Genomic DNA, 12,038 nt, shown 5'->3' on the forward strand with positions numbered 1-12,038 from the left:
TTGACATAAACAACCATTTATATGGGAGGCATTTTATTTTATCTATTTTAAAGCTGAGAAGCTCATGGACCGTATTTTGCATCCTTAACAATACATATGTTTACTTGCATTTATTGCTTGCATTTAACATTTCTTTGGATTGCAACCCTCTAATGCATTAAAGCACTGTTTTGTGTTGTAGTGAGAGGAATGGAGAGAGTGTGGAGTCCCGTATGGAGAGTCTGTATAAGGACGTTGTTGGAAGTCCATTTGCAGGTTGAGAGGCAACAGAGAGGATAAAGCCTAAGGTGTATTCTGTCCACGCTCATTTATTTATAGTGATAAACACTGCTTTTACCAATATGCAATTTACATTAAAGTTGCCTAAACACATTTCATGAAGGCTAGGTCCTAAATGGTGCATAACTTTTTCCTCAATCTTAACATAGAAACAAGGTGTTTAGACACCATGCAAAGTCTTGACTGATTGGAATTGAATACGGCCTGATCAGGTGGACATTTGTGGCCTCAGAGTCCATTCAAAGCTAATTTATTAGTTGTTGTATGTATAAGCTTAAGCTCAATTAACTATTGACTCAATCATCATTAATCATGTTATTAACTGTGATTTGGATTATCATTGAATGCAGTTCAGATGCTGGCAGTTACCAATCCTCAGAATCCCCAGGAGTGATAAGTACACTCATTTTCTTTGTATTTATGCAAGCTCATGTTGTTATGTCATGATTAATTGGAGCACTGTGTCATTAACACGCTTTCAGAGCCACACTTGATTTTATGTATTCCATTTAATACCCGTAGATCAAAAAAAAATCTTCCCATATTTAAAAATTAAATGCATTTCCATCTAATTGAATCTTGCTATTAATAGCTGTGTAGTCAGTAAGGAGCAAATTAAATCAGAGCTGTGTCTCTGTCTCCTGGACAGCCTCAATGAGTTTTATCCACAAAGGCATATCGTTTTATCCAATACATCCCCCTGGTATGTTAATGATGATACTGTAAATAAACCAGGAGAAATCATTTGCCGCCTGCCAGTTACAGTAACCAATATTTTTGATTTGTGAGAAGACAAATAGGCAGCATGTTATTGACAAATCCTAATTTAGAAGACCAGATCCCACGGCACTGGGCGGATCTTCATGGCCAAGTGACAATTTGTCATCATTATCATTAGCAGGCCGGTTTGCTTTCATTAACATACTAAAATAAGCCACAGTGACAGAAGGTCTCTCATGGAGAGATCTCTACCCTCGTACAGTCCTTAAAAGGCACTAGATTTAATGAACGGCAGCTAAAAACAAATGTTAATTTTGTTGGGTTATGTTTACGGTAGATTTGGAAGCTTTGTGTTTTAAGGCACATTCCTTTTTGGGAAAAAATAATATATTATTTATTATATATATTTCTTAGTATATAATACCAATTCCAATGTCATTTTTTGTTGTAGTTTTATTTATATCTTTTTGCAAGGAAATTATATTTTAGTTTTCTTCTTCAAAATTCTTTTGTGCACCATTTGTTTTCAGTCTGGCAAATAAGAGAATTGACAGGCCATCCAAGACGTAGATGATTTTGTTTCTTTTTCAGAACAGATTTGGATAAGTGTAGCATTGTAAAACTGAATCCACACAACTCCAATCCATCAATTAATGTCTTAAAAAAATTAAAGGCAACGTTTTTTTGGGTGAACTATTACTTCATGGTTGAGCTTAATTTGGCCTAATAAGATCTACATAAAGATTTAAACATGGTCATAAGAGATCTTTCAAAGAAATGTTTCTTTTGAAATCTTTATCCAGCAGGCATAAAGATCACAATAAAACAAAGTATTAGCATTATATTGGAAAATCAGAAGAAAGAAAAAACTAGATTTTGAAATGTTATTTTCTATACAAGGGTTAAACCGTCTGTGGAAACATCTCACTTCATAGTGATCTCTCTTCATATATCTTACCATGTGAAAGATATGCGCTGGACAGAACAGATGAAACCCAATACTCTTCTCAGATGTGAGAGACAGTGATGAGCCACATGATAGGCAGTCATCAATTCTCAGATAACTGAAAGGTATGACAGCACTGAAGGAAACACAGGCTGCATCTCCTGCTGGCTGCTGCAGTCATGTGATTGTCTGTCCATGTCAATTGGAGCGCCAGCAAGCTATTGAACTTTACGATAGATTTTAAGATGCATGGCTGTGCGGAATATGAAAAGGTAAACGCATTCAACGGATGTGGCCCCTCTGTGAAGGAAGGATATCTATGGATTTTGAAAGTGTATAATGGCCTTATTTTATAGGGTTAGGGTTACATGATGACGATAAGCTAAACAGATTTTTGGTCACCCTGGAAGTGGTTTATAGTTCATTTTGTTCACATGAATTAATCAGTAGTCTGTGCAATCATCTTCAATTTTCTTTTATGCAGACAAGCAGCATTTAGGCTTTCATATCAGCGCCTTGACCTTCCTGTCTGAACTAATGACTGGCCACTTTTGGTTAAATGGTCCGTGACAGAAAATGTATCTTCCTTTTCAATCACTAAATTAGATGTGCAGGTGCGAATCAGAGACAAGTCACAGAAATAAATAATGTCCACATGATCATTTCACACATGCTATGAAGTCACCAGTCATTTGAAAGTCGTTTTTTGGCTGAAAGTTTTATTTGTATTTTTTTAAATAGCTTGAGGACAACTTTTTTAGAACATACAGCATTCTTCCATTTTTGAATGTGCAGTTTTTAAATGCAAAAACAAACAAAAAAGCGTATTTTATAATAAAAAAAACTTTTGACAGTATTTTTTATATATATATATCAACTTGTGCTTAATGTTTTTTTCCCGTGAAGTTATGATATATTTGATACTACGTTTAATATATATATATATATATATATATATATATATATATATATATATCACTATTTTACACCCACGACTATCCACCACATGTTGAATATAATTCCCAAGGCATCTCATCTGTCACATCCACCCCGAAGAAATAAGGTTTCACCAAAACCTAACACTAAGCCGGAAAACTGTTTCTCCGCCGTCGCATTTGTTTGCTGAGTTGTTTGACTGGCTGAAGTGCCATTTGTGCCTTCGATTAGACCACCATTCTACCGGAGCCGAGGACAGGAGTGGTCGCCTCTGAGTTCAGCTCCGCACCTGCGCGTCTCCAAGATGTCCCGATTGAAACCCGTCAAATATCGGTGTGCAACATGAGATCTCATCGCACCGTTCGGATTGACGCTTTAGAGAGAAGCTTTCGAGTGAAGGTGAGATCATTGAGGACTTTATATCTCAATGCATGCGTGGTTAATGTGTGCGTCTCGCCCAAACTTTTGATGTGCGTTAGGTATTTGCCGGGTTTCTTGAAGCATTGTTTGAATATAGTTTATCTGATACGCTAATCTAATACGAGTGTTATGATCTACGAAACTGCTATTTTTTATTTATTTATTTTTCTAAATGGGTGGTTTTATTATCTTTCGCCTGCAGTGCGTAAAATCTACCATGCGCTTTTGCGCACTTGTGTCTCTTTTTGTTTATGGCTTTGGCAATGGACCTTGCTGGTGTAAAACTATTTTTGTAAGATGCAAAAATTACTGTTTCTTTACTTTAATCACTAGTATGCTTTGATTGTAGGATGTCACGCACTATTCTAGTTTATTGGTTCTCCATAAAAATGATTTTTGACAGCAATTACATAAATGAGCAGAGCTTGAACTCCTTGCCTCTTTATGAGATGAATGATTATCACTAGCTCTTTCTTTATATGTATTTAGCCCTCACTGCTCAATAACGAACCAGTTGAGTTGCAACCCTAGTTTATGAAGTATTCACACATTTATGGTATTGGTATTTTCATAAATATTATGCAGTGCATATTTTAAGTGTCATTAATTTATTGCATACCGATAGGATACATGAACTTAGCTACTGATGGAAATTAAGCTGTTGCTTGCAAAAAAAAAAAAAAAAACACACACTTTGGCTTTGTACACGTTTATAGGCTGGAACATTATCCTGAAAAGAATTTGTGTTTTTGCAATGCATCAAAGTCACGTTACCTTTTCCAAACAGTGATGGCTTTGCTTAATTGTTTCTAACAGTTAATTGATGTGACTTATTTTTGGACTTTATTCTGTTTTGTAGACATTACCCGGTCACTTTGATAGCTAAAATGCACAACATTTCCAAGCCATGCTCCTCTCAGTATAACTATAAAGGTATGTTTACCTTTATTTCTGTGTGATGATTTGATTTGTGTTAAATGATTTGATTTGCTTTTATTTTAAACATAAAAAACTTTTTTCTTAGTAAATATAGTCATTTAAGTAAATAAAATATATTTTTTAATATTATTACTAATATTAATATTGATCATTTTAGTTACTTGATATAATTAATTGTATTAAGGAAATATATTATGTGAAATTATACATCAGCTGTTTTTTTTTAAAGGAAAAAAATGCAGCTATAATTTATGTATCAGCATGATATTCTTGTTGAATCTAGATGCATTATATTGACAATCACCCTAGAAGCTCCAATATATGTATTAAGTAAATGCTACCTTTAGGACCCTGTGGATGGCATATCCTACTTAGTATTTACAATGAAGAGATCCTTACATCAGAGAGAAATATGCAACTATTTGTAACCCATCTCCCTCACCATTTGTTAGAATACAAAAAGGACTGATTTCTGTCCCGTTTGTGTCTTTGCTAAAGTCCCATCTGAGTTTTAAACTGCTGGAAGAGAGAGAGAGGGGGGGGGGGGAGAGGATGAGCAGAAAACAGTGAGGGTTGAGTGGATGTGTAAAAGCAAAGAGTGTGTGTGGGGTGTCCAAGTGCGTAATCTTCGCCAGCCATCATTTCCCGCCGAACACTCGCGGTATATACGCGTGAGGATTATATCGTCGCGCGCGAGTGTAATTGGTGCGATTCGTATCTCGCTCATGTCTAAAACGTCGAGGACATAGTGAAAATATTGCAAAAAAAAAAAAACGTTGGTCGTTATCCCTGCAAACAAGAAGGGAGTCTCTTGTTTTTTTGGACATAGGGCTATTGAAAAAAAGACATCAGGAAGAACGGACCCTTCGCTATTTAAAGTTTAGTGAGGACGGTTACTGGCTCTGAGGCGATTGTTATGAGACTCACAGAAGAAAATACCATGAAGGAGGAGAAATTGTGGGATTTATGAGTTTAAACTGTTTGGGACACACGCAGGGGCTGAATTTATGCTCATTTTGGTTCAACTGAAAACATTTCCTTTGAAGTTTAACGTTACCTCAGAAATTTCCGCTTTGGTAACGTCTTGCACTAGAGAGATGTGGCACGCGACTTAAGAAAAGATTGACGTGCCGCGAGACACCTTTTAATCGCTGTGTTTAGTCAGCCCGTCTAGTTCGGGTGGAGGTGGTGGGGATTCCGTTTTTTTCCCCTAACTCATCACATTAAGATTAACAAGCCGTCTTTAAGAGGATCCTCTGTGGTCATTCATGACTTGTTGAACACCCAGCCCTCCGCGGGACCCTTCACATCGAGAGTGAATCTCATTAACGTGAGTATTCCGTTTCCTTTTTAAGTTTAGGTTGGTTTGTGTGAATGTGTGCGTCATACGTTATTTAATAATTTACTAATGGAATCTACTTATATGATTTCGCTGCAGCTTTAACTTTCCTTAGCCAAATTCATTCAGAATGCTGTGTGGTTTATTGCCTAGTGCTGAGCCTCTTTAATAAGATACCGACACCTGGAAAAATACCTGGAAAACGTATTTGTGATATGCCAGTAGAAAATTAATGCGAATCGAATATGAATTCAGCACCTTGGAGAGTGGACTTTCCTATGAGAAAATGCGAATGGAAGCGCCCCCTTGCGGCAATAATGCGTTTTATTGTCTTTCTATGTCCAGGTTGCTTTCACGCACGATTAACTCTTACCTGATATGCTCTAATTTGTTTAAATCCATCAAAGTAGGCCATTTTGTTGAACAGAATAAAAAAAAAAACTCTCTAAGAATTAATTTACTCAGTAGCTACTTTGAATAGTGTTTAACAAATGCTGCTGGAGTACTATTAGTGTAATTTCAATTTCGCATGCAAGTTTACTGCAAACATCAAACAGAATTAATAATTATAGACTTTGGTTGGTTTTTGTATTTCTTTGTTTCCTCGTAAGGTTTTCTCTCTCTCTCTCTCTCTCTCTCTCTCTCTCTCGACAGAGTGTGTGTGCAACTCAGGTTGTTTGTTTGAGATTATATTAAACAGATTTGATCTCAACAAGTTGACAATAAATACTTGAGTAAAGTTTAGTCTAATTTCTATATTTTTATATATGCATGCAGCTTTTATACATTTACAGCCATTATGCATTAATAATCTAAAATGTTGTTGTTCATAAAAAAACAAACAAAAAAAAAACATCTACAAAGGGTAGATAGAAAGATACCAGAATAGATTCTTGCATGAAACTTTTTAGAATAATCAGTGCCATTTGTCATTACCATAGGGTAGAGGTTTTGTTTGAGTCTTGTTTCTCACACAATATTCATATGGTGAGTTGGAAATTGTAAGTATCAATCATCATCAGAGGTTTATGACATTATATCTGAGATTTAGCAGCAATCATGAAAGTAGCAGGAAAGAAAAAATAATAGCATGCACTTGAGCTGTGAGCTTTCTGTTCAGTGCAAAATTATTCTCAACATCCCAAGATAATGATTTCAAGCTTCGTTCTCCAGTGGGATATTTTGAGCAGTCTGACATATCGCGACGAAAACTGATTGCCACAGCAGCCTTTTAGGAAAAGTATATTTAATAATGCATAACATGTTCCGATGTCGCAGCAAAGTGTGTGCTTGGCAGTGGAGGGTGATGTCTTGAGCGGAGTGGGGATTGTAGGGGAAAGGTCTGTGACAACACAAGCCTTATAGGGCCTTTTGTGAGCGGAGATTGAGAAACAAACCCCTGAAGCTAAGCTGCACGACACAAATGGCATTGCTAGAGTTGAGAGTCGCCCTGTCAAGTGGACTGTGCCTTCACACATGAACAGAAAGTGGCAGAACATGCCGAGGAGAGAAAGAAAAAGAGAATGAAGAGCAAGCGAGGGAGAAGTCAAGCTCGGCTTAGCAGCTGCGCTTAGGGAGATCCCTTTCTTCCGAGGCCAGGGACCTGTCTACTGCAGACAATCAGATTGCATTATGGGATAGGAGGTCTGCCAGGTTCAGTAGCACTCATGAAGTGTAGACAAACCTGTGCTTTGATTTTGCCTTCTACTGACAGGCTGAGTCACAAGCAGCCATCTTCTGCTTGCAATTGCCACACATTATGATAAAAGAAAGTTTTCGCACCTGAATATTAGAAGAGGTGACATGGAGGAGTGGATGGTAGTGCTGTGGATAAGTCTGGATTAGAGCAGAGATCATCAGACTCTGTGGGTGTATGTGTTGGGCTGTCATGTTTAGGGAAAACATACTCACTCCCTGCTGCACTCAATGTTTATTTATGAGACCTGTCATATTGGCAGGCTGTTTATGGTAGAATCACTGATCCTGTGCAGGCGGGCGCTGAAATCCCGAGAGCGCAGATCTCATCGAGCAATGCACCTCCCTCTCTATCACAGCCTGAGACGTGAATGACAAAGAGAGAAATGTGGCGACAGGAAAAAGGATTTTGGGATAGAAGATGGTGGGGCTGAAGCACCTATGAGGTTTAGACATGAAGTTTTGCTTCAGCAGCCCAGGGGACAAGATCGAAGTGGACACCAAGAAAGGGAAGGATGTGCTTCACAGCATAAAGTGGATGAGGAAATCTGATCCGCTAGCCCTAGACCTGTAAAGGTCATGTGAAATCTGTAAACTATTTATTGGTTTAAATAAAATATTAGCATGTGGCTTACTGGTAAATCTCTCGTTCTTAAATGCATATTTATATTCTATAATATATATATTGCATGTGTGTATATATTACAGAATAGAAAATGAATGTAAGCATTTCAGTAACAAGATGATAAGAGACAATTTGGAATAAGTAAAGTGTAAAAAAAAATGTCTGAAAATGGCAGTGGAATGCTACACACACTTAGACTATTTCTAGGTTTGCAAATTAATAATTGGTATCTTCTATGAAGCCCATTATTTATAATACACTAAAAGGATATTCTTAAGTAATTATAATGAATGCATAATGCATATTAAAAAACGTATAATATGTTGTAACATCTCATGAATAGTCAAAAGAACAGTTTTAATATATTATAATAATTACTTATTTCTGGTTATAGCTTTTAAGAGTATGATGATTTATAACACAATGAACATTGCATCCACTTTTAAAATTGATTGTATTCCTCATAGTTATAATGTGTTATAAGAATCTTGCCGTTTTTCTTATGCTATCCAGTCAAGGACCACTTGTAAGTAGTAATAATAATAATAATAATAATAACATTTGTTTGTTTTTTTCTCCCAAACAGCCATAAGATCAGATATCATATTACACAGATATGTGTAATATGACACATTTGCTTTGAACTGTTTTTGTTGTAATATCAGTTTGATTATTTTGATGGTACCCTTTAGACAGCTGTTGATAAGTAACTCTGCAACTACATATCAACTAGCCACTAGTCATTAGAGTATTAGTATGCCTGCTACTGTAAATATATGCTAACACTTTATTTTAATGGTCCACCAACAGATAAACTGAAATGAGAGTCTTTGCAAGTACATCAGCTTATTCTACCATACTAGATTCTACCATTCTTGACCTTACTAATAACTAATACTCTAATGAGAGTTAGTTGGCATGCAGTTGCAAAGTTTCTTAAAGTCGATTGATTAAGGGGACCATCAAAATAAAATATAACCATATAAAACATTGCATTTTTTCAGTTGGAGTATTAAGCTCAATGAATTAACATTAGCACCACAGGAAACATTCAAATAACACTCAACATCTAACCACTCTCAAGCTGTAGTAAGATACTGTGCAGCAGATCTTAAATAATGTCAAGATATGATACAGTCCATTATGCTGTAAATTATTTAACTATTTAATATGGTTCATTGTGTGTTTTAAATAATCATGCTCTTAAACTTATAACCACAAATACGTAAGTATTATGATGTATTATAATTGTTGTTATGTTTATTCATGAGTTGATATAGCCTAACATATATTAAGTTTTTTTTTTTTTTTTATAATGCATCATGCATTCATTATAATGCCTTAAGAATACCCTTATAATGTATTATAAATACAGGCTCCATAGAAAGTGTTACCTAACATTTTTATATGTTATATATTTTAAAAATCATGATTATCATATCTGTTGGAAAAGCTAAAATCATCGTTAATGATTAATAAAACAATTCATTTCAAATTCCCAAATAGCACCTATATTGTTGCTGATTTGCTTGTTTTCACTGCTATTATACTGTAGATAGATAGACAGACAGACAGACAGACTGATTGATTTCCACAGTACTCATAAAAATTACCATATAACTATGCTTGTTCTTTTCCCTGCATGCTAAACCAGGCCCCCAGCAGATGATGCATTTAACTTCCCTGTAATAGTGGGATTAAACAATGAGATTGTTTGTGAATCCCTTCATCAGGGTCCCGTGTTTAACAAAATAGATGTTAGATCAGGGTGACCTGCCTCAAATCACCCCGCTCTGTGTCATAATGCATCGTGCGCTCTGCGCCAGCCACACCACCGGAAGCAGCGCAGAATAATTAAGAGGACTCGTATATGGATCATGGAAAGTGATAACAAGCGGGCTTGTGTGATCTTTAATGTGCCCTAGACACTTATCCTCCCTGTATCTCTAATGGCTCATTACACTGTCCTCTTTTCCTCCCTCGTCCCTCGTCTTTCTCTCTCCATTCCCTTCCTCAGTGTCTCGTATGAATTTCGTGCCATCGAGAGCTGCATGCCAAGAGTTTGCCAATTTCTACATTTTTTGTCCCCCGCCCTCAACATTACAGCTGTTAAGAGGTGTATCCCACCTACTCTTTTTATCTCTCCTGCTGTCTCCTTCTGTCCTTCCCCGTCTCCTCACTCTGTCCTTATTAAATCTGGAGGATTTAATCATGCCCTCCATCCATAGTTCTGGATAACGGTCACTGTGATGGATGTGATGAGTTTTAATAGGACATGGCCATACTTTAGGATTCATAAAAAACTGACCTTTTCCAATTCTGCTTGTATTCATTTGGATTAATCCATATGTTAAATGTCTAAGTTAAGCAGTGAAATAAATAGGCTGATTGATGTTCTTTCATTCAGTTTTGTTTTTCTTTTATTCTCTCTAATGCATATTTTGAAGGCATGGTTTTGGTCTGTCTTTCATTACAGCTAATATGACTTAAATTTTAAGTATATCTCTGATCCTAAAATTTTTGCCCAAGTTTATTTAGGCAGCTTTGGTCAACAGTCAGAATGAGATTTCATGCTCCATGTTTTTCTAATTGGAGATTATGCTCCATTACAAACGACCACACTCAACTCCCTGTTCTGTGATATTACAGTGACAGCAATTGTGCAAATGATCCTTTCTGCGCTACAATTTGCATGAGCTTTGCTCTGGTGAGAAAAGAGCTCCCGTCTGAAGGAGGTCTGCTGCGAGACTGCGCTGTGATCTGACTCTCTGCCCCACCTCGTTTGGGGCTCACAAGGTTAATTGATCAATGTTGGACTGGTGACGGGATGAGTGTGGGGTCAGCATCTGTATTGACTGGACAGACTGATTAACAAGCACTAAAATGCTCCTGGCCCCCTCTTTGAGAACGTTTGGTAGGTTGTCGTCAATTATCCCCTGCCAGCCTCCATCAGGGAGGACCTGGCAACCTTTGCTCTCTCTTCATTTTGTAGCTGTGCTGTGCAGAAACTGCGGTTTTGCAAAACTTAAGTGGACAACTCTAGCTGCTCCGTATTGATTGCTCTTAGCAGACAGCCAAAGGGTTACTCACTGAATGAATCCAACAAACAACTGATATTGGATATTTCATACACATTACATGATGGGTATACTGATCATCTGAAAAAAATATATATGTTGTGACAGTGAGCACATTTAAATGTACAACAAAGCACTGATAACTGTCAGAAATGGGCAAAATTTTTAATTTTTTTATTTTTTTTAATGCATTTAAATCAATAAATCTATATTTTCATTGATGACCGTTCAATAACCTTATATTCTGGCAAAATACCTTTTTTTTCCCTGTAATATTGCCAAAGTAATTTTTGTTTTGGAGGACAGAGTGTCACGGTTGGTAAACCGTGATCTCTGGGTTTTGCACTTTGTGGGTGAAGTCTGTGTGTTACACGTCAGCTCTGATTAGTTTGTGGGCGTCTCCGTTAATTGTCATCAGCAACAGCTGTCACTCATTACTCATCCCTATATATTGGCTTGTCTAGCGTCTTGTGTTCGTTAGAGCGTTGTTTCATGTTTGTAACCTATGCCTTGCTTTCTTGTGTGTTTCTGCGTTGGATGTCCGTGTCTCCCCGGAACCCCGTCCACACTACGCAACCCACCACCAAGCAACACCACTTACCTTCGGCTCGCTTCCCCGCAGTTCCTGTGTCACCCTCTCCTGCTGCCAACTCACCTCCGCCTTCCGGATTCGTCATTCCTCACCACCATCTTGGACTGTGCATTCCTCCCAGCGTTATTTAAGCTTGAGGCTACTATCAGGTGGGATCTCCGCCAGGAAGTCCTCAACCACATCATCGACTCTCCTTCCGGTGAAACTGCAGTGGGAGAACCACACTCACGACTGTCACGCTTACTGTGTTCAGTAAGTCCCGTGCTGCTTTTCTTCCTCCGCATCGTCCCTACGACTGTGCTATAGATTTAGTGCCAGGTAAGTCTCCGTCTAAAGGCAAACTTTACTCTCTTTCTATTCCGGAGAGGGAGGCCATAGAGAAATACATTTCTGATTCCTTGGCATCGAGGTTCATCCGCCCTTCCTCTTCTCCAGCGGGGGCAGGATTCTTTTTTTGTGGGTAAGAAGGA

The 12,038-nt window shown here is 37.5% G+C and overlaps 1 protein-coding gene across 8 annotated transcripts in view; it reads left to right on the forward strand.

Moving 5' to 3' along the window:
- Window positions 1–2,970: 2,970 nt before the first annotated feature.
- ntng1a (netrin g1a) overlaps window positions 2,971–12,038 on the forward strand; it is a 118,396-nt gene continuing 109,328 nt past the window's right edge. For 2 of the 8 annotated variants that reach the window (XM_059524948.1, XM_059524949.1), the window contains exon 1: window positions 4,833–5,570. The gene's annotated coding sequence lies outside the window, so the exon portion shown is untranslated. Of the gene's footprint in view, window positions 3,281–4,829; window positions 5,575–12,038 lie in introns of those variants that run through there. The other 6 variants (XM_059524951.1, XM_059524952.1, XM_059524947.1 and 3 more) reach the window with 5 other exon arrangements.

This window comes from Carassius carassius, chromosome 35 (assembly GCF_963082965.1).
Source record: "Carassius carassius chromosome 35, fCarCar2.1, whole genome shotgun sequence".
NCBI lineage: Eukaryota > Metazoa > Chordata > Actinopteri > Cypriniformes > Cyprinidae > Carassius > Carassius carassius.